This window comes from Schistocerca americana, chromosome X (genome assembly GCF_021461395.2).
Source record: "Schistocerca americana isolate TAMUIC-IGC-003095 chromosome X, iqSchAmer2.1, whole genome shotgun sequence".
Lineage (NCBI taxonomy): Eukaryota > Metazoa > Arthropoda > Insecta > Orthoptera > Acrididae > Schistocerca > Schistocerca americana.
The window spans coordinates 715,333,403-715,357,497 of NC_060130.1; the positions used below are offsets into that span (position 1 = coordinate 715,333,403).

Consider the following 24,095-nt stretch of genomic DNA (forward strand, 5'->3'; position numbering starts at 1 on the left):
AGGTATATGACAGAAACAATCATTCGAAGCAAACGAGTGTGGTAAACGGGCGCTTTAAAATTCATACCCTAAGATCTGAGCACTTCTTCGTCTTCTATACTGTCGAACAAATCTCTTCTACAGCAGGCTCTTTGCTTTACATATTTTGGGAGGTGGTAGTATGGACTAAAACAAGAAAAATTGTCCAGTAAACATGGGCTCTATAATGGACGCCTTAAGAGCTATGTGCACTTTTTCGTCTTTGCTACCTTGAAACACATCTCTTCTACTGACTTTTTTGTCTTCTCTAGCGTGAAACACATCTCTTCCACTGAACAAGTGCTCATAGCTCTTAAGGCATGTATTTTAGAGACCATATTTACTAGATATCTACATCTACATCTAAATCTACATGACTACTCTGCAATTCACATTTAAGTGCTTGACAGAGGGTTCATCGAATCACAATCATACTATCTCCCTACCATTCCACTCCCGAACAGCGCGCGGGAAAAACGAACACCTAAACCTTTCTGTTCGAGCTCTGATTTCTCTTATTTTATTTTGATGATCATTCCTACCTATCTATGTAGGTTGGGCTCAACAAAATATTTTCGCATTCGGAAGAGAAAGTTGGTGACTGAAATTTCGTAAATAGATCTCGCCGCGACAAAAACGTTTTGCTTTAATGACTTCCATCCCATCTCGCGTATCATATCTGCCACACTCTCTCCCCTATTACGTGATAATACAAAACGATATGCCCTTTTTTGCACCCTTTCGATGTCCTCCGTCAATCCCACCTGGTAAGGACCCCACACCGCGCAGCAATATTCTAACAGAGGACGAACGAGTGTAGTGGAAGCTGTCTCTTTAGTGGACTTGTTGCATCTTCTAAGTGTCCTGCCAATGAAACGCAACCTTTGGCTCGTCTTCCCCTCAATATTATCTATGTGGTCTTTCCAACTGAAGTTGTTCGTAATTTTAACACCCAGGTACTTAGTTGAATTGACAGCCTTGAGAATTGTACTATTTATCGAGTAATCGAATTCCAACGGATTTCTTTTGGAACTGATGTGGATCACCTCACACTTTTCGTTATTTAGCGTCAACTGCCACCTGCCACACCATACAGCAATCTTTTCTAAATCGCTTTGCAACTGATACTGGTCTTCGGATGACCTTACTAGACGGTAAATTACAGCATGATCTGCGAACAACCTAAGAGAACTGCTCAGATTGTCACCCAGGTCATTTATGTAGATCAGGAACAGCAGAGGTCCCAGGACGCTTCCCTGGGGAACACCTGATATCACTTCAGTTTTACTCGATGATTTGCCGTCTATTACTACGAACTGCGACCTTCCTGACAGGAAATCACGAATCCAGTCGCACAACTGAGACGATACCCCATAGGCCCGCAGCTTGATTAGAAGTCGCTTGTGAGGAACGGTGTCAAAAGCTTTCCGGAAATCTAGAAATACGGAATCAACTTGAGATCCCCTGTCGATAGCGGCCATTACTTCGTGCGAATAAAGAGCTAGCTGCGTTGCAGAAGAACGATGTTTTCTGAAACCATGCTGATTGCGTATCAATAGATCGTTCCCTTCGAGGTGATTCATAATGTTTTAATACAGTATATGCTCCAAAACTCTACTGCAAACCGACGTCAATGATATAGGTCTTTAGTTCGATGGATTACTCCTACTACCCTTCTTAAACACTGGTGCGACCTACGCAATTTTCCAATCTGTAGGTACAGATATATCGGTGAGCGAGCGGTTGTATATGATTACTAAGTAGGGAGCTATTGCTTCGAATGAACTCACGCATATGTGACATTACGATGTGTCCGAGATGTCAGAGAAGCACTCGTCCCGTCAGTACACAGGAAACTCTGTGCGATGACTTAGAACGTTGACTTCGCTCCAGACACCACCGTCCAACATTGCTGGTTTCGACTGTTGAGGAAGGCTGGGCTGCCATTTTTCCACAGACATTCATTCACCTCACTGTAACCGTCCCCACCGGAGTTCAAGCCGTCGTCAAGGCGAAGGGTCCTCTAACAGGCGTCCGGATACTTTTGATCATATTGTGTATCTTACTGTCGTCACCGATATCAAGCTAATAAAGTGATCAAAAAGTTATGTGCCAATTTCACGCTATTACGACTTCTTAATGTAAAGCCGGCTCACTCACAAACAGCTTCCCCGAGCTTTCAGTGTTATCCACCAACTCCATTACATTAAAATTGCAACGTCGTAAAAACGGGATGTAAAAGACATCCAATTGGCATGAAGTGTACGAAAGTTTAGATATGCAAATGATCAGCGTTTCAGGACAAATGCACAAAATATCAAGATCAAATAGGGCAGAAAGGATAGATAACATTCCATCAGAATTTCTAAAGTCATTGGGGGAAGTGGCAACAAAACGACTATTCACGTTGGTGTGTAGAATGTATCAGTCTGGCGATAAACCATCTGACTTTCGCAAAAATATCGTCCCCAAAGTTTCGAAGAGTGCTAGAGCTGACAAGTGCGAGAATTGTCGCACAGTCAGCTTAACAGCTCATGCATACAAGTTGGTGACAAGAATAATATACAAAAGAATGGAAAAGAAAATTGAGGATGTGTTAGATGACGGTAAGTTTGGGTTTGGGAAAGGCGAAACCACGAGAGAGGCAGTTCTGACGTTGCGATTGGTAATGGAAGTAAGACTAGCTCTCAATGCAGTGTACTTCCAACGAGATGAACGAGCGACATAGCGCAGTGGTTAGCACACTGGACTCGCATTCAGGAAGACGACGGTTCAAACCATCAAGCCATCTTGATTTATGTCTACCGTGGTTTTCCTAAATTGTTTGAGGCAAATGCCGAGATGGTTCCTTCGAAAAGGCGTGGCCGATTTCCTTTCACATCCTTCCCTAATCCGAGACTGTGCTCCGTCAATAATGACCTCGTCGTCGACGGGACGTTCAACACTAACCTCCTCCTCCAACGAGATCAGTGTCTTGGTGAGGCGGACTTTGGTCCGTGACAAATGTTGTATCAGTGATTGCAACAAGAAGCTGTAGGCAACACTGTTTTCGACAATAACATTTTATTTACAGGTGAAGCAGGGTTCACTTGCGATGGTGTGTGTAATTATCACAATTCTCATGTTTGGAGTCATCTAGGCTCCACCTCACATACTGTGCATGTCTCCATATCAACGACGTTACTCATTGTATGTATAGGTACGACTACTAGGCGATCGTCTTATTGGGCCATACATGTTACCAAACAGACTCGACGGACGGAATTAACTCCCGTTTCTGCGGCGTTGTCTTGCCGTATTGCTTGAGGTTATTTCCTTAGAGCAGCGCCAGAGGATACGCTGCATGCATATGGAGCACCGATACATTTTGCGGCTGTGGTGAGACGACATACACATGCCGATATGGCAAGAGGTGGACTGGGATAGTAGGACTCGTACCGTGGCCTCCAAGATCACCTGACCTGAACCATTGTACCGTGTCCTTCAAGATCAGCTGATTTGAACCGTACTTATTTCTGTGGTTGGGGTCACCTTGAAGGTTTATGTACGCCATTCCGGTTAGCACAATTAAGGAACTGGAGCAAAGACTTGTCATTGCTTCTCAAGATTTTCGAAATGATCCAGGCGTCTTTCAAAGCATTCGAAACTCATTGTGGCGCCGGGTACAGGCCTGCATACGGAAACAAGAACAAAACATTGAACATTTCCTTTAACTACGAGTACAGTCGTGTATCTGTCTTCAAGTTAATTCTGGACACTTACACTTGTATCAAAGTATCTCTAATAACTTTTCTTGATTGTAGGCCTACAGTATTGTTAACGTTTTCCTAACTAGGATGATGGTTACACAGAAACAAGTCAATGCTGGTTGGTAACCACGAAGTCGCAATTATATTGCAAACTGTTCGGGTTTGCTTACCTATGTTTACTGAGACTTTTTTGCTTCTAGTATCGTATACTTTGAAATGTATGCGTTTACTCTAAAAATTATAATATAAGCTGTATACAGCACACAATGGATCTATCTGTGTGTGGAAGCTCGAAGGAGAATAAACGTTACCAGTTTGCACTAGTAATCGTCGTACTGGTCCAACACCTGGCTATGTCGACCGGAAAGCCTTTGGGTATACAACATGGTTACGTCTGGTTCGAAAAACAGGTAATTAAGATAGCAGGCGTCACATATTTTACGTGATGAGACTGGTGGCTCTGCCCTATCTGCGAAGTCACCGTGACGTTATCTTTCAACAAGATAAAGGAAGTTCATATGCTGTCCTGACCTACCTCAATAATAATGATAAATGAGAAGCTACTATAACGTAAGCTGTGTTGACTCCATGTCCCTACATACCGCATCCGAGTGACACCATGTGGAGACCATAACACGATCACAATGGATTTTTATCCGAATTTTCATAGTCAGAGAAGAGTATGAAATGAGCCAATGGCGAATCAAATTAACGAGAATGAGGCCTAGTTTTGGAAAAAAGAATAGGTTTAAATGCTTGATAGTAATCGGGCTAATTAAAAAACACTTAATTGGTGATTTGATGGAAAACTGAAACGTTTTACGAAGAGCTGCTGGTTTCTATGTAAATAAAGTGTTAAAAATTCTTCTATTCAAGGTCTGCACAGAACGAGTTATGACGTTATGACGTTAACTGCTAATAACAAATTTTAAAATAAAAAAATTTGAAAAGAAAGTCCTGGTAAAATATTTTGTGAAATTATTTGTCTAAAACTAAGAAATGAAATAGATTAGAGAAACATTTTACTCACCTTTGAATCATGCTTAAATCGTGTACGAAAAATGAGGTGGCGTTTGAGAATTTAAATTTCAATACTTGGCTAAGAATTTTAAAGTTAACACCAGAATATTTATCTGGTGTAGGCTATTAGGTTCACTGTGCACTCTCATTTGCTGTACATGATTTCGTGCAACATTCAAAGACTTGTGAAATGTGTCTCTAATCTATTTTATTTCTTACTCTCAGACCAATAATTTCACAAAACGTATGACCGTTGCTTCTTCAGTTTTTTTTTAAAAAAAAGAATGGGAACTCTTATTCATAAACACATGTTCATTTTCTACTAGTAAATAATGAATAACTACATTATAAATGAATCATACAACAATGCCTATGGTGTACGTTTGACGTTAAACAAACTGTAATACTCAGTGTGCATGGGTGTAAAGGTGTAATACTATTAGTTACGTAAGCCTGTCCACCATGGCAAGGTCATATTACATCGGATGGGAAATATCGGTTTTTAACTGTCCTGAGGCCAAAAACCGCATAAAAAGTATCAATCACATTTGTTTTTATTTGTCATGAGCCCAAAAATAGCATCAATCACAACGGTTTTTAATTGTCCTGAGGCCAAAATCTGCATAAAAAGCATCATTCACATCGGTTTTTGATTGTCCTGACGCCATTGTCTTGAGGCTAAAAGCTGCATAAAAAGCATCAATCAAAATCAAATCGGATTATTAATTTCCGCGTGACTGGCGCAAAACATGTTCAGTATGCTGTACACCGTTTTCTGCAACAAGTTGAAAACGAGAAACAGCATGTTCCACAACTGATCGAACTGTTTCCTGGGTCAAGTTCAGAATGTGTTGCTCAATGCATGCCTTCAATGCAGCTAAGTTTGCAATCGGAACACTGAACACAACATCTTTCAGATAGCCCCACAGCCAGAAGTCACACGGATTAAGATCGGGTGACCGGGACGACCAGGCTGTAGGGAAATGGCGGCCGATAATTCTACCATTTACGAAATGGCGCCTCAACAGCTGCTTAACTGGATTTGCAATGTGCGGGGGTGCGCCATCTTGCATATAAATGATCCCATCCGCACACCCACATTGTTGGAGAGCTGGAATGACGTGGTTACGCAAAAGACACTCATAGAGCTTACCAGGACAGGTAACAGGACCGGAAGCACCTGTCTCTTCGAAAAAATATGGGTGTATGGTAAATGATGCCGTAAACCTGCACCACACCGTGACCTTTTCAGGATGAAGTGGTACCGGTTGATCTGCGTGTAGATTTTCCGTTGCCCGTATTCGACAATTTTGTGTATTGACATATCCTGTCAGATGGAAGTGGGCTTCGTCTGTCCACAAAATCTTCCACGGGTAATCATTGTCCACTTTCATGCGAGCAAGAAATTCTAAAGCGAGGGTCCCTCATGCTGTTAGGTCAACAGGAAGCAACTCGTGCACATGGGTTATTTTGTATGGATAGCAAAGAAGGATGTTTCGTAGGATTTTACGCACCATGCTCACGGATATGTCCAATGTTCGGGCAATTATCCGTGCACTACACGTTTTCACATCACCACTCGTCTCTTCCTACATTGCTGTGGCCACTGTTTTCACTGACGTCGAGTCAATTCGTTTCCTCCATTTACCGGGTTGCACACCAAAAGAACCGATCTTTTCGAATTTCAGAATCATTTTCTCCAGACCCACGACAATCATCGGACCAATGCCTTTTCTGAAACCCTTCAGTGTCCGGAACTTCTGCGGAGCGATGTGTGCACAGTCATCATTCTTGTAATACAGCTTTACAAGCAGAGCGCGTTCCTGCATTGAGACAGTCATGACAGACGTCGCAGACGCGAAAGGAGGAAAAACCGAGAACCCGGCATGTTTATTCCAACTTCAATGGGTCGTGCACATGACAGGTGTTTTCATTGACTCATTCTGACACATACAGCGCCATTTACTTATCAATGTTCACACAATTTCTTTCTTCTGCCATACGTTTTCCCCCTTCTCCTGTAACATTTCGCTGGAAATTGACGTTATTCTGACCAGTGGTGTTATTTCTACAGCGTTTTGAAAATTTAACTTTAACTGTAATCACTTTGTATATTAACGCTGTACCTATCTGTCAAATTAGTTTCTGTCATCAGAGAAACTTTGCCGTGTTTAAAGTTTTTTTAACAAAATTATATGTCCAGTAACCACTAATATAATGAAGCAGAGACATTTTCCGTCCAGAATCTCAGTATCATCATCGTCATAATCAAAATACCCATAAATTTAAATCTTAAGGATAGTTAACAATACGTTGATATACTGTAATTGTCATCTTTTTTAATCAGAGTATTTCCATAGTCATATGACATCAATCATCAAGTCTTTAACTTGAACATATCCACTTTCCACTCTCTTCAAATGTATGTGATCAGCCATAACATACAAAACCAAATTGTTATAAATAAGGACATGGCTGAAAATTTAGGGGCATGGGATGTGTTTCATATTCAAAAGGCAAACGAAATTAGTTTTTAGTATTATGAGAAATAACCCGCAGTATGTTTAATATATTTTCAGGTATTATAATGACTTGGATGGCACTATGCAATTAGTATGAGTACCTATTCTTTAAGTTACAATATTTTTAAGCTGTGGCATCTCCAACCGTTTCCTGCGATATTTAGATTGTTCTATTCCAGATTATGATTATGTATGTGGTTACCTGGGGCAGCGAGACATCAGAGTGGAAACTGTATCTGGAAAATGAGAAGGAATATTAAATTTTTTGACAGTTATTTATCAATAGCAATGTTGTTTACAGTGTACAACTGCGAAATCACACACTTGCAAATCAACAATCTCACATAAGGTCACCCAGAAACTAAGAAACTAATCTTTCTTCAGATGAGGACGGTCTAAGCCAGCAGCGTAAACTACAGTTTTGCTGTCAGTGGAACATTGAATTCTCTCGCTATAATGGACGAAAAATGTAGTTCACACACCTGAAAATATAGCAAAGTGGTTAGAATTCGTGCTCCAAGTTCTAACTCGTACTCGAATTTGTGGCAGCTTATGTTACGATTCTCAGTATTGTACAATAAATACTATTTTCACACTTCTTCCACTACCATAAACTTTAAAGCCAAAGGAAGAACAAATTTAATTCATATTGTTTTTCTTGGATGAAATTTTCTTTGTGCACCGAGCATAGCATGCCTACTTCCCATGTAAAATTTGTCTATTCGGAAACTGAACGCGCTGACTTTCGCCGTTGACAGGTATTTATCTTTACAGATGAGAATGTATCATTTCCGTATCTGCACAGTTCAGCGGATATGACTGTCAGTGTCTGTTCCTAACCTTCTTCTGTAGTGGTCAATCCAAGGATTGGTTTGCAACAGCTACAATGACAGCTTGTCTCCATTCTGTGCGTCTTTCAGCTTTTCTCTTCATTTCTTTATAGGTGTTACATCCCACATCTTTCACGATTTGATCCACGTACCTCAGTCGTGGTCTTCCTCTTGGTCTTTTTCCCTCGACATATCCCTCTATGATTGTGTTCAGGAGTCCTTTATGTCTTAATAGATGGCCTGTTCCTAATAACAACTCACTAATACATAACTGCATTAACTCAGGCACACGGCGTTAAACGTTTATACTACTTTTCGCTGTTATACAGTTGTTGAGAACAGTGCAAGGCACAGGCCGTTTGATGTTATAGTATTAATCTTAGTTGTTAAGTTGTTGTTGAGAACAGTCGAAATAATAACAGTCGATAGTGTAATAGAAGGTTTTCGGAAATAAGTACAAAAACCGGCCAAAAGATGGCAAGTTAAATGATTTTACTATTCTTGAGAAAGTATAACTAACATATGACATCCATGATAGTATGAACGCCATAAAACAAATGGCACAAAACTTTGGTTGGTACTGAAATCAAAGCCAAATACTGACAACCTATTATTATGATAACTATAAACTCTCGGTAATTTGTTATTTGTAACAGTTATTTTATTTCTTGTCCAGCCCTATGTGCACGATGTTGCCACAGATTATAAACGTTTTAGACAGTTTCACAGTATGTTGGTAACCTGCATACTTGTTGAGTGTATGAGACCCTTTCTTTCCCATCATTTCGTAATGCCAGCTTGTTCCCACTCTCTAATGACTGCGCTGCCTACAGGATGTTAAACTTTAATATTGCTTCCTTTCTTGTTGTAGTGAGAGTTGCCAGCATCGGTTTCATCTGCGAGACAGGATGAAAACTTGTCGCCAATGCCCTGTAGCAAACTAACTGCTTTCAGAACCCTTTATGTATTTTTGACTTGGCCATGCCACTGTAATATTTGACATAAACATTTTGTGTGTGTGTGTTTTGCGGAGGTATTGTTTTGAGAAACTGTGGAAATAACATTAAAATAAACATTGTGCTGCTGACGTATTTTTCTACATATTTCTGGCTTAAAAAAAATGACACTTGATGAACAACACAGAACAATTTAGATGTGTAAAATATTTATTTTGAACTTCATTAGTGGCTTCCACCAAGTGTGGTACAGAGATCGAACTTTGGACGTTCGCAAGTGCTGCTTACTTGTAAGTCCATGGCATAAATATTGTGTGTTTGTGTGTGTGTGTGTGTGTGTGTGTGTGTGTGTGTGTTTTGCTTCTTTGTGTAATTTTTTTGGATACATATTGTTGAACATGGTATAAAAACTCAGATGGATATTGAGCACAGTCAAGATAGCTGCTCTGGGGCTACATTATGATTAGCTGTTTCATTTTAATGGCCACCAAAGTACTTGGCTGTGGCTGGCTTTTTCGTTCGAGTGGTGGGTAAATTCTAGGCTCTTTTTGGAGCATAGAGTGGGAAGTAAAGGAAACGAGGGCATGACGATGTCATCAAAAAGAGCGTGTCACAAGATGATGGTATCGTAGACGAGGAGTGTGTGAATTGTGATGTCGTGCATTTGCCCCTGCATGCTGACAACACACACAAACAGTTGCACTTGACTTCAGTGATATCGCAAGGCTCAGTACCACATTTAAGTGCAAAGTGCTGCAGAATCGGCGTAGGTACACCTTTCATATTTTTATTATTAAGTAAGGATGTCTAAGTTTAAAATAAGGCGTTGGTATAGTTTTTCATGTTGTGGTGTGTGTATTAAATGTTTTTAAGTATGATTTGGTGAAATTTCCACATCAGTTGCCGTGGTGAGAGTTCCATCTGCACAACAGTGAAGACAAATGGTGCCTCCTGGCTAAGCCCATGGACAGGTCCAGCTTAGCTGTCCATCTACCTGCTTCAGCCGTTAAGTAGATTGACCACGCTAAACAGAAACAACACTCCTTTCAGCTCTCTGAACTGGAAATACAGTGGCCCCATTTACACACAGAGACAACCAGTCCTGCAGTATTTCTAAAGAAACAGCCACCAAACTTTTCTAAGCTGAGTTGCGAGTTCACAGTTAAAATTCGGTCTCTTAAGTGTTCTAGATTCAGCGATCCTGAGCATAATTCTGTAACACATCCACATCCACACTCAGGAGTTCCCTACTTTCCGTTTGCATGGCTTGGGACAGATGTCAGTACTACTCAGGACCTCATACTCTACACTGTAATTAAAGATTCACAAAAACCAAAACTTGCGTGTTCAAACTGTAATCTCTCGCAATCCAAAGACTTTTTTGAAGCAGGTCTCCACGCCAGCTTATCCTGTATAAGCCTATTCACCCGTGCATAACAACTGCAACTTATATCAATTTGAATCTTCTTACTGTGGTCAAACCTTTGTCTCCAATCAACAGTTTCGTAGGAAACTCGCATCCATTACAAAACTGACAATTCCTTGATGTCTCGGGATGTCTGTTGTCAACCGATCCTTTCTTTTAGTTAAGCTGATCCAAACTACTTTTCTCCAGACTTCAATTCAGTATGTCATCATTAATCATCCGATTGACGCATCTTCTGTAGCACCACATTTGAAAAGCTTCTATTCTATTCTTTTCTGAACTGCTTATCGCCCACGCTTCACTTCTGTACAAATTTACACTCCAGACAAATACCTTCAGAAAAAAACAACCTCACACTTTAATTTATATTCGAAGTTAACTATTTTTCATTTTCAGGAATGTATTTCATACTATTGCCAATATGCATTTTATTTTCTCTTTACTTTGGCCATCGTCCATCATTTTGGCACACAAATAGTGAAACTGATCAGTTACTTTCAGTGTCTTATTCATCTCCTTATCAAATTCCCTGAAGCATCGTGTGAGCATTCGCTATATTTCATTACGCTTGTTTACTTTTGTTGATGTTTTTATCATATCCTCGTTTCAAGACACTATCCATTCCATTCAAGTGGTCTTCTAACTGCTTTGCCGTCTCTGACAGGATTACAATATCTCTGGCAAACCTCAATATTTTAATGTCTTCTGCAGGAGCTTTAATGACCTTACCATATTTCTCTTTGGTTTCCTTTATTTCCTAATGACAGCATATTCCTTAGAAGTCCCCGCCTGGAGATCTGTCTGGGGGCTTATTTTATCTCTGCAATATTTTACCCAAGAGGACGACAACATCATTAAAGTGTTCGGTACAGCTACATGTGCTCAGAAATTATAACGCCTATAGTTCCCCCTTGCTTTCAGCTGTTTGCTAATTCAGCATAGCGTGGCCATTTTGACTAATGTTTCAGGGCCAGATCAGTCTATCATCCAGATTTGTCCTACTGCAAGTACTGAAATAGTTGCTATCCATCCTCAGAAACCATATGTTAGTCTGGCATTTCCACAGATAGCCTTCAGATGTTTTTGGTCGTCCGACTGTGTGCCTAGCTAGGGCATGCTATCCACAACCTTGCCGCAAAGTATTTCATTCATGGGAGATTATTATTGTTATTATTATTATTATTATTGTTGTTGTTGTTATCTATAGCAGTTATAGCTTTTCTACGAGGAACAGTAGCCACTAGTATTACCGTACTTGCGACCAGAAGTGATCCTCTACGATGTATATTCTAAAAATCTCGCATCTGCTGTGGTAAACAAGCTGTATCTCAGTTTGAAGCTGGCAGTTTGGTAGCCTCCACACTTCCCTCTTTCCTTCTATTAATTTCATAGTCAAACGTCTCTGTTAACCGTCATCTGTGTATTTCGTTTCTTGTCACGTTGCTTTCTTCTTCAACGCACCTCATCTGTGTCTGAACTTTAGTTCTAAAGAGCGTTTTCTTATTTTTTTGGTAGCAATACACGGTTTCCTTTATTATTTCTAAAAATTATTGATGCTGTTGCTTTATAATGTCTCCAGTTGGCCCGCTCGTGAAGTGCTTTATGTAACAATGTATTTTTCTTCCCTGGACTTTTGTTCAACAGCTTTCTTACTGTTACATAGTTTGTACTATTTCATGATACACTGATCAGCTAGAACTTTATGACCACCTACATAATAGACAGTGTGTCCACCTTTGGCACGGATAACAACGGCGAACTATCTGGGAATGGAAGCAATAAGGCCTGAGTAGGTCGCTGGATGGAGTTGGCACCACATTTACACACACAAGTCACCTAATTCCCATAAATTCCGGGGAAGGGGGTGATGAGCTCTGACACCACATTCAATCACAACCCAGAAGTGTTCGATTTTGTTCAGATATGGAGAGTTGAGGGGCCAGCACATCAATTGTAACTCGCCACTGTGTTCCTAGAACCACTCCATCACACTCCTGGCCTTGTGACATGGCGCATTATGTTGCTGAAAAGTCCCACTGCCGTCGGGAAACATGATCGTCATGAAGGGATGTACGTGGTCTGCAACCAGGGTACGATACTCCTTGGCTGTCATGGTGCCTTGCACGAGCTCCACTGGCCCCATTGATGCCCACGTGAATGTTCCTTTAGTGTAGCCGCCGCCAGCTTGTCTCTGTTTCGCAGTACTGGCATTAAAGAGCTGTTCCCCTGGAAAACGACGCATTCGCGCCCTCCCATCGGCATGACGAAGAAGGTATCGGGATTCATCAGACCATTCAACGCTTTGGCGCTGCGCCAATGTCGAGTGCTGATGGTCGCATACCCATTTCAGTTATACTTTTCATTGTCGGTGTGTTAACATTGGCACATGCACGGGTCGTAGGCTGTCGAGGCCCATTATTAGGGGTGTTCGGTGCACTGTGTGTTCGAACACACTTGTAGTATGCCCAGCATTGAAGTCTGATGTTAGTTCTGCCACAGTTCCCCGCCTGCCCTATTTTACCAGTCTGCCTAGCTTACGACATCCGACATCTCTAATGATGGGTGGCCCCCCGAATCCATGACGTCTGGACGTTGTTTCAACTTAGTTTCGCCACGTGTTGACACTAACCGCAGCACTCCTCGAACTCCCACAAGTCGTGCAGTTTCCGCAACGTTCGTGCCGAGCCTCCGGCCCAGTACAATCTGGCCTCGGTCAAACTCTGATAGATCGCACGCCTTCCCCATTCTACACACGAACTGCACTCTCACTGATACTGCATGCACTGTGCATATGTCTGACTAGCAGTCATTCCCCGCCAGATGACGCTCCTCTCGCCTGGACAGGTTTATATCGATGGCAGGTCGCTGGTCACAATGTTCTGGCTGATCAGCGTAAGTTAGGTGATTAACCCGTATCAGATTTCCTAGTCCATCTGCTCGTTCTGTGGTATGTACTAAAAAAAATGTGATCTGCTAAGCTTACTTCACTTTATTTCCTCTTAGATTTGAACAGAAGTAACCTAGCCAAGAGCCATCTAAATCTTTTCTCAATTTTTTTTTGTTGCATTTATGTGTCAAATAACCATTTTTAGATTTCAGACATCATCTCTAGAAGTAAAATGACTCATAATAACAAAGTATTTGTGTCATAATTCATCGATATGTGTTTATATTACTGTGATTTTACAAAAACGGTTAAAGAATTTGTATCTCATTACAAATGGAATTTAGAGTGATAATTATCGGCTTTTAGTAGTTCAGAATAAAAGCATAAAAACAACTTCACTGTAATTCATCACTCCCATTCGTTTGAAGAAGGCCTGTGAATCCTAATTCCATATTTGGAGACTATTTATCACAAACCAAGTATATGTAGACATTACTTATTTTGATATCACTGACCGCTCAGAAATGGTGCAAATACTGTGCCAAATTCGATGACAAATTTATCCAAGACCTAGATATTTGTTGATGGTTCACCTCAGTTGGAGAGGTTTTAAATAGTCCAAGTGCATTACTTTTATAAAATCCCTCTCGTATGATCCAGATGTCGACGGCATATTGAACATCAATCGTCCTTTTTTTTCTAAAATCTCTAGAAAAACTGCATTGTTAAGAATTTTATTATGAAATACACAGCTCTATCAGTATTTTTTTTTATTAAAGACGATCGATTTCAATCTAGGATCAGACCATCATCTGGTCTAAAAAGCGTCTCACTAACCATTTACACAATCAGAATAGCAGTTATAACCTGTAGACTTCCCCATTACTAATATTAGCTGTTTCTGCGTCACATATGTGCTACTGTCCAACATATACGTGACGAACATGCACCTAATTTTAGTTATGGAACAGTCTGTAAATTATAACCACTATTCTTGTTGTGTATATGCATAGCTGAGGTGTTTTTTGAACCTGATGATGGTCCGATCCTTGACCGAAATCGATCGACTTTAATAAAAATACTGATGCAAGTCTGTGTTTCATTATGCAATTTTTAACCTTCATTACAGCTATAAAACACCATCTACACAAAACACAAATGTATAGTAACGATTGAGACACGTACATCCCATGTACTTCGGTACTTGAACTCATAATTGTGTAGTGACATAAGATTTTCGTAGATGCCTGTTTTTTCCACTATTCCGACTGCCAAAGTGATTATGTTAGATAAATTGGGGCCTCACTATGTTTTTACACCAACATTATACTTCTGTCTTGTTATCCATGAAACACATTATTTCACAACATAAAGATTGATTATTGCACTAAATCATTCCTCTGTATAACTACAGAGCCTCGTAATTGGCGTTTTCCTGTCAATTTTATTACATTATTATTTATTTGTACCATAGATCTATAGTGAAGCGCTCTTTATCGATATTCGAGAACGGGATGCTGCCAAAAAAAATATAGAACTCATGTTTTACCCAAGATTAATATCTTTAGATTTAACGTTCATTTCGCAGATACTTAGTGACGCAAGAAAGTGCATTGACTGAGAATTTTAAATTTGCTAAGAACTACATTTGCAATACACAGCTGTAACGATTTATTTTTTTAGAGACGATCGATTTCGGTTTAGGATCAGACCATCATCAGCTATGCATCTGCATAGCTGAGATGGATTTTGGATTGATGGTGGTCTGATCCAAGACCGAAATCGATCGTGTCTAATAAAAAATACCGTTACATTTGCGGATTGCATAATATAGTTCTTAACATTCATTAAAGCTGTACGACACCACTTCCATAAAACATTTTGAGTTTGTATCATTTTTTGATATCCTTCATAACTGCTTTTGTTTTATCAAGTCAGCTTATTATTATTCACAGAATAATAAAATTATTGTGTTTTAGTAGATTAACTGTAAATAATTTGTCGTCTTTCTATACTGGAACTGACTCTTAATTCTGTTTCAGGAACTTCACAAGCAACTATCATTCAAGATTAGTAAAAACACTCAATACACTACTGTAGCAAGCATAATCGTATAATAAACAAAATATACATTATATAATGATGTAACTTATCTATACTGCTCTTTATAATTTTATAAAGAATAAAGTAGTTTCTCTCTCAGTAGAACACCTTAAAAAGTGTTTCTAATTTTATATATTTACATGTATTACTTAGTTCTTACAATTTAGAATGACATTTCAGGTCATTTCATTGACAGTTAACGTTTTTTCGGAGTAATTGTTGCCTATTGTCGTGTACCTGTCACGACTTAAAAGTTACTGCACCGCTGAGAGGTCATGGAAGATTATACTTTCTAACTGTTCAGAACTACTGCGAACTTCTGTGTCGTCATCTAAAAATTCAACACGTGTGCAGTATCCACGAGAACTCTACTCACCCATCTGAAATATAACATTCTTAAAAAGTGTATCATTACTCGGGAATCAGAAAGAGTTATTTTATTGTGAACTGTTTTGTATCGAAACTAAATTTAGCTTTTTCACCAGCCAATGGTAATTTTATGGGGGCAACTGGTAACTGCAGAAGGATAAAATTTGATATTCGAGGTAAGTTCCTATCATACTGCGTAGGTCATCGGTCCCTAGGCTTACACACTACTTAATCTAACTTACGCTAAGGACAACACACACACACACACACACACACGCACGCATATGCCCGAGGGAGGGCTCGAACCTTCGACAAGGGGGGGCGCGTGACCCGTGGCAAGGAGCCCAAGACCGCACAGCTACCCCGCACGACGCAGAAGGATACATACCTACATAATACTTACCAGGCTATTTTCTCCCTCATAAACTATTAATTGTACAGATTTAATTGATCATTAACAATTCACTGAGTCCAGCTTTTAGAATACGAACCGATATTCAGGTACTGAATTACATCATTATTGCGTTTTTATTCTACAAATTAAATTGATGATTAACAATTCACTAAGTCCAGTTTTTTGAATAAGAATGGATATGCAGGTATTGAATTACAAAGCGGGAGTCCATCACTTTCCGTTACTGCAGGCTTGCATGTGCAGTGAGAAGCAACCAAAGTCTCGAGTTGCCTTGTCACAGACTCCGTAATACACAGAGACTGTGGCGCACACGACAGCTCAGCAACTGCCCATGAAGCAGGGAACTTATTCTAAGTATGGTCGAAGGTGCAAACACATCACTTGACACCATCTCGTAAATGTCTAATACACAGGGCATGTATCCACATGGCTGTGGAATCGAACCTTTCGACGAAAATTCAAATATGGTGGGAGAGTACTGAGCGTGCAAGTCTCCATAAAAATTCTAACTGATCCCTTTGTGTTGCCCCGTAAAAACGCGTCACACATACCACGACTTCGATATAATCTTACAAAAACATTAACCATGCGAGGATACCACCGCCTTTAACAGAATTATATTCTACACTCCTGGAAATGGAAAAAAGAACACATTGACACCGGTGTGTCAGACCCACCATACTTGCTCCGGACACTGCGAGAGGGCTGTACAAGCAATGATCACACGCACGGCACAGCGGACACACCAGGAACCGCGGTGTTGGCCGTCGAATGGCGCTAGCTGCGCAGCATTTGTGCACCGCCGCCGTCAGTGTCAGCCAGTTTGCCGTGGCATACGGAGCTCCATCGCAGTCTTTAACACTGGTAGCATGCCGCGACAGCGTGGACGTGAACCGTATGTGCAGTTGACGGACTTTGAGCGAGGGCGTATAGTGGGCATGCGGGAGGCCCGGTGGACGTAGCGCCGAATTGCTCAACACGTGGGGCGTGAGGTCTCCACAGTACATCGATGTTGTCGCCAGTGGTCGGCGGAAGGTGCACGTGCCCGTCGACCTGGGACCGGACCGCAGCGACGCACGGATGCACGCCAAGACCGTAGGATCCTACGCAGTGCCATAGGGGACCGCACCGCCACTTCCCAGCAAATTAGGGACGCTGTTGCTCCTGGGGTATCGGCGAGGACCATTCGCAACCGTCTCCATGAAGCTGGGCTACGGTACCGCACACCGTTAGGCCGTCTTCCGCTCACGCCCCAACATCGTGCAGCCCGCCTCCAGTGGTGTCGCGACAGGCGTGAATGGAGGGACGAATGGAGACGTGTCGTCTTCAGCGATGAGAGTCGCTTCTGCCTTGGTGCCAATGATGGTCGTATGCGTGTTTGGCGCCGTGCAGGTGAGCGCCACAATCAGGACTGCATACGACCGAGGCACACAGGGCCAACACCCGGCATCATGGTGTGGGGAGCGATCTCCTACACTGGCCGTACACCACTGGTGATCGTCGAGGGGACACTGAATAGTGCACGGTACATCCAAACCGTCATCGAACCCATCGTTCTACCATTCCTAGACCGGCAAGGGAACTTGCTGTTCCAACAGGACAATGCACGTCCGCATGTATCCCGTGCCACCCAACGTGCTCTAGAAGGTGTAAGTCAACTACCCTGGCCAGCAAGATCTCCGGATCTGTCCCCCATTGAGCATGTTTGGGACTGGATGAAGCGTCGTCTCACGCGGTCTGCACGTCCAGCACGAACGCTGGTCCAACTGAGGCGCCAGGTGGAAATGGCATGGCAAGCCGTTCCACAGGACTACATCCAGCATCTCTACGATCGTCTCCATGGGAGAATAGCAGCCTGCATTGCTGGGAAAGGTGGATATACACTGTACTAGTGCCGACATTGTGCATGCTCTGTTGCCTGTGTCTTTGTGCCTGTGGTTCTGTCAGTGTGATCATGTGATGTATCTGACCCCAGGAATGTGTCAATAAAGTTTCCCCTTCCTGGGACAATGAATTCACGGTGTTCTTATTTCAATTTCCAGGAGTGTATATTCAGTACCTCGTACAGAATATGCAAATGCCATTCCTATCGTAGTACAAGGTACATTTTTTCTGCATATGTAGGTATTAAACAATCCGATAATTCTCTAATCAACTGTATAATGGAAATGTTGATTGTGTCCGTTATAGCAGCGAGCAGTCCCATACCAGTATTATCAGTAGCGAATGAAATACGTCATCCTACTTACTCTTAATCTACTGTACAATATGATAAAACAATATTTGTGTGTATTTAGTAACCTACAAGGCTGTCTGCACCATCATTTGGTCCCAGCATTCCGTATCATAGAGTGAACTATTATGTGAGTAACGGTTCACATTATCCTGTAATCCATAAAACTACAAATAAAAACTTCTAGTGCTGTCTGTATATTGATTGAAGTGCTTGATCACAACGAAGGCAGTCAGTTGCTTGGCCACAAACTATTGTGACAAGTATATTTGATAAACATAAGTTTGCACACAACACGAAAAATACAAAAGATACGTTTAGTTACTATGCTTAAATTATGTATTAATTTACTTGGGCATTTATTTCACCTACTCCTCAATGAATTTTACTAGGCATCCTTGGAGAGCGTCGTTACGTTAACAATGCACTTTTCACAGAAAATTACGTGAAATAATAATAATGGTAATTTGTGTAATTAATAAAATTTTTTAGTTCTATCAACATTTTTGTGTCTTGATTTCTCAAAATATAATGTTCCCGTCAAGTGTGAATAATGGTAAACCGAGAGGAAGTCATGTCAACTTTATGAACTGATGCAGATCTGCAGTAGGAACTATTTTGACAAAGATTATTTTTAAGCTACGAACTCACACTATACCACAAAAGCGATTACTCTGTTACATATATTGTCCATGTGCAACTACATCAGTGAACACACTAGTTATATAGTTTATACAGTCACTTACATACACAGTACATTACGTTAAAACTTAATGTCATAGTTCGTTGTATATTGCTTACTTACATAACTCGAATACATCTTACAAATGCTCGGATATGTGATGTTGCTGTGGTCGCTAAACGTTGGTATTCTCTCCCCTGAGTTGACAGAGCCTGCTAATCTAGGATCCTACCTGATATCTATCCAGCCATGACAGTGAAGCAGGCATTAGCGTTTGTTTCCTATCAGCAGATGTAATTTACCGAGATTTTTACTTAAACACAATTAACGTTATTAAAGTTACTATTAAAAAGTAAAGGGTAAACAGATATGATGAAGTATTCAGTTACAAACACAAAGAAATTCAGTGTTTGAGAAATGTAATTACACACAAAATAGGTGATGATGAAGTTGGCTTGTGGGGCGCTCAACATCAAGGTCATCAGCGCCCGTACAAGTTCCCAATCTTTCCAGTTCCAATCTCGCCACTTCCTGAATGATGATGAGGACAACACATACACCCAGTCACAGAAAATAGGTAGCAAAGAATGCTAAAGTTATTTGACATAAACATAAAGTAAATCTGGCCATAATTGACCGATGAACTGGAGAAACGAATCCAGAAGAAATAAAGAAAAATACTAGATAATGAGGTAAATGAGAGATATTATCATATAATAATAAAGCAACAGTAGAAAATTTAGCGCTACCTGAGAGATAAATAACCTTTGGTTAGTCAGTTTCATGCTCCATGGACCATTTGCGTGATAGATTGTAATGATGTGCAATGAGTTATTTTATATTCATATCAGAAACTAAGTTATAAACATGGCTACATGATAAACGTTTACAAGTATTTTTTGTTATTATTATTATTATTATTAAATACACAGAAATGATTTAATAATTCCTACTCACCAGCGTTATCCATTGCAATAATAGAAATTCCTCTGCAGAAGGGAAGGAGTTGTCAAGATGAAACATTTTCAGATTATTTTCAAATTTTTCATTTCTGTCTGTCAGACAGTTGACATCACTGGATAAGTTATCAAAAATTTTATTTTCAGCATTGTACACTCCTTTTTATGCTAAAGACAACCTTAATGTGGGGTAATAAATGTCACTTTTCCTTGTAGTACTGTAACTATGTACAGCATGTTTCCTTTAGAAATGTAGTAGATTTCTTACAACAAACTTCGTGAAGGAATAAATACACTGGAAAGCAATAGGCAAAATGCTCAACTCCTTAAATAGATGTCTACAAGATGATCATGGGTAAGCACCACATATCATTCTTACAGCATGTTTTTGAGCAACAAAGACTTTCTTTCTTAAAGATGTGTTTCCCCAGAACATTATTCCATCTGTTTTTTTAATGAAAATATGCAAAATATATCAGCTTACTGATTTTTCTCTCCCTAAACCTTGTAATAATTCTGAGAGCTGAATTTTGAAGTGTCAACCACTTTTAATATTTTTTCACCACGTGTTACGCTTTTCGTTGGTGCAGTACCACTAGATGTGCAGAACTGAATACGTTGTGTGTTTTTAAAATTGAGGATGGGAATATTCGCAGAAACCCAGTCAATGATAGATTTTTTTACCAGTTATTCTGTTACTGTTTGTGTGCTGGGATTGATCATAATATTAGCGTGGTCTGCTAAAAGGACTAATTCTTCTTGTTGTATATTAGTCAGAAGATTGTTTACATATACGAAGAACAATAGCAAACCTAAGAATGTGCTTTGGGATACCCCATACGTTATTTTTTTCCAGTCATAATAATGTCCCCGAACTTCATTGGTTGAATTACTAAGTACAACTTTGAGCATCCTTTTGATTAGATACGGTATTATCCATTGGTCGGCTACACCATCAATCCCATAAAAATTCAGTTTATCTAGGAGAATATTGTGATTCACACAGTGAAACGCCTCAGATATGTCGCAGAACATACCAACCAGCGGTATTTTGTTACTTAATGCTTGTGAAATTTGGTGAGTAAACATGCAAATGGCATTTTCTGAAAACCAAACCGTGATTGTATGGGGATATTATTGTTGCTCCGGAGAGATATTATTCTAGGACACATTACCTTCTCAAAAATTTTGGAAAATTACGTCAGTTGTGAAACAGATCAGCAGTAATTGACATCTTTTCTACCACCTTTCTTACCAATTCCCTTCAGATTACCGAAGTTACGTGCTGCCAGGCTCCTTTAGCACTTGGATGGGTGACCACCTGGTTACTCGGCCCTTGTGAGGCAAACTGAGGAGCTACTTGACTGAGAAGCGGCTCCGGCCTCGTAAACTGACATACTGCCGGAAGAACGGTATGTTGGTCACATGCCCCTCCATATCCGCATCCAGTGACGCCTGTGGGCTGAGGATGACACGGTAGCCGGTCGGTATCGTTGGGCCGTCATGACCTGTTCGGGCGGAGTTTAGTTTAGTATCTGTGACTTTGTAGTTAGTTTTGCAAGGACCACTTTGGGATGTTAAGGTGTCACGCTCTGGCGGCTTCTTACCGACCACTTCACTTTGCAGGTTTATCCCTGCAAGAAAAGGCAGACATTTGTCCTATAAAAATTTACTTTTAACAAAAATCACCATGTTAGGGATAATTTACAACTCATTAATGCCATCGTGTGTTGACTCGCAATAATAATGGCAAAATAGTCAGCACCTATGAAACCTCATTATATTATTAGTATCTCTTGGTCGACCTCGAAACACACATATAACTATTATTCAAATTTTTGAACTCATTAATTAATAAACATTTTTCATTAATTTAAACCTCAATTAACCGAAGACAGCGGGTGTAAACAACTGTAAGGGACAGTCGATGAGAAACACAGTTATCCCACGGTACTGATGTGCTTTATACATGTTAGAATGCCACGACAGACAGAGAAATGGCAGATGTATCTCTAATTCCATGTTCTCACTAATGGCAACATGTCAAGATGTGTGCATGTAAACAGTGGTAAGTGCCAGAAACATGGTTGCCAGTATTTGTAAGGTGTGCGGCGTTTGTACCAGAGACATGCTGTTCAGAGTCAATTTGTACGAAGCTGAGGATATTGTGGATAACTACAACTCTGATCTTAAGTACATTTCAGAACGCAAATGTGCTCATAAAGTTGATACTAATCAGGTAAAAGTGAATAATTATTTAAGTAAGCAAACAATGTTGTGCCGCTTACAATAATTCAAGTAAATTTATGTGAGGATGTGATGGCAGATATGGTAAGGGCCATCCTTGACACTGTTTACGTGCTGCAGTAAGGCGACAATAAAATTAATTTTGTATTGTGCTGAATCATAGGCTAATTTTTGAGTGTGTTGTGCTTTATTATTGCAGACAATGGTAATGCAAATCATAATATCGTAAACTGAAATATTCGGACCTTTTAAATTTGTATTTTTTGAGCTTCCACAATAATTTTTCGCTAACTCGCCCAACAAGTAAACAATGGTAAGTACATGTAGTCCATGTTAACTGTATTCAGATTGCAAATAAGTATATTAAGTACTGAATTACGTATGTTTAAGACTAAAATTTTGGATAGAATTTACGGTTACAAAAAGAAGTCTTCCTCTACAAATATTTGAAAACAGTGACATATCTGATTGAAAATTTACCGCACAAATTCTCAAAACAAACAATTAGTCCCTTATCGTCATTTACAGACAAACTTTTCAGTTCCAAGTAATTATGGAGTACAACATACACTGAGGTGATGAAAGTCAAGGGGAACTCCATAATATCGTGTCGGACGTTCTTTGCCGGTCACAGGGCAGCAACTCGACGTGGCGTGGACTCAGCAAGTCGTTGGAAGTCCACTGCAGAAATATTGGTCCATGCTGCCTCTATAGCGGTCCATAATTGCGATGGTGTTGCCGGTGCATGATTTTCTGCATGAACCGATCTGTAGCACATGTATCATAAATGTTCGATGGGATTCATGTCTGGCGATCTGGGTGGCCAAATCACACGCTGGATTTGTCCACAAAGTTCTTCACACCAATCAGGAGCAATTTTGGCCCAGTAACATGGGGCATTGCCATCAATAAAAATCTGATCGTTGTTTGGGAACGTGGGGTCCATGAATGGTCTCCAAATAGTCGAACGTGACCATTTACAGTCAATAATCGGTTCATTTAGACCAGAGGACCCAGTCCCTACCACTTAAAAGCAGCCCACACAGCTTCCACAATGTCTTGTTGATAGCTGGGTCCATGGCTTTGTGGGGTTTGCTTCACACTCGACCCCTGCCATCAGCTCTTACCAACTGAAATCGGAACTTTTTTGACTAGGCCACGGTTTTCCAGTTGTCTAAGGCACAACCTAATATGGACACGAGCCTAGGAGAGGTGCTGCAGGAGATGTCATGCTGTCAGCAAAAGCACTCGCGTCGGTCGTCTGCTGCAATAGCCTATTAACGGCAGATTTCGTCGCACTGTCCTAACGGATAATTCGTCGTAAGTCCCACATTGATTTCTGCGGTTATTTCACGCAGTGATGCCCCTCTGTTAGCATTGACACCTCTACGTAAACATCACTGCTCTCGGTCGTTAAGTGAAAGCCGTCAGCCACTTCGTTGTCCATGGTGAGAGGTAATGCCTGAAATGTGGTATTCTCTGCACGCTCTTGACACTGTGAATCTCGGAATATGAACTGCCTATTGATTTCGGAAACAGAATGTCCCATGCATCTAGCTCCAACTCTCATTCGGCATTCAGTTTGTTAATTCCCGTCGGGCGGCCATAATCACATCTGACACCTTTCCACATGAATTACCTGACAAGGGAACCTCCCCATCGCACCCCCTCAGATTTAG

General features: G+C 40.6%; 1 protein-coding gene across 3 annotated transcripts in view; it reads left to right on the forward strand.

Annotated features, from left to right (window-relative positions):
- Positions 1-15,588, forward strand: part of LOC124555557 (transmembrane protein 43 homolog) — a 248,401-nt gene extending 232,813 nt beyond the window's left edge. For all 3 annotated transcript variants that reach the window (XM_047129516.1, XM_047129515.1, XM_047129514.1), the window contains exon 8: positions 15,451-15,588. The gene's annotated coding sequence lies outside the window, so the exon portion shown is untranslated. The remainder of the gene's footprint in view (positions 1-15,450) is intronic.
- The last annotated feature ends 8,507 nt before the right edge of the window (positions 15,589-24,095 follow it).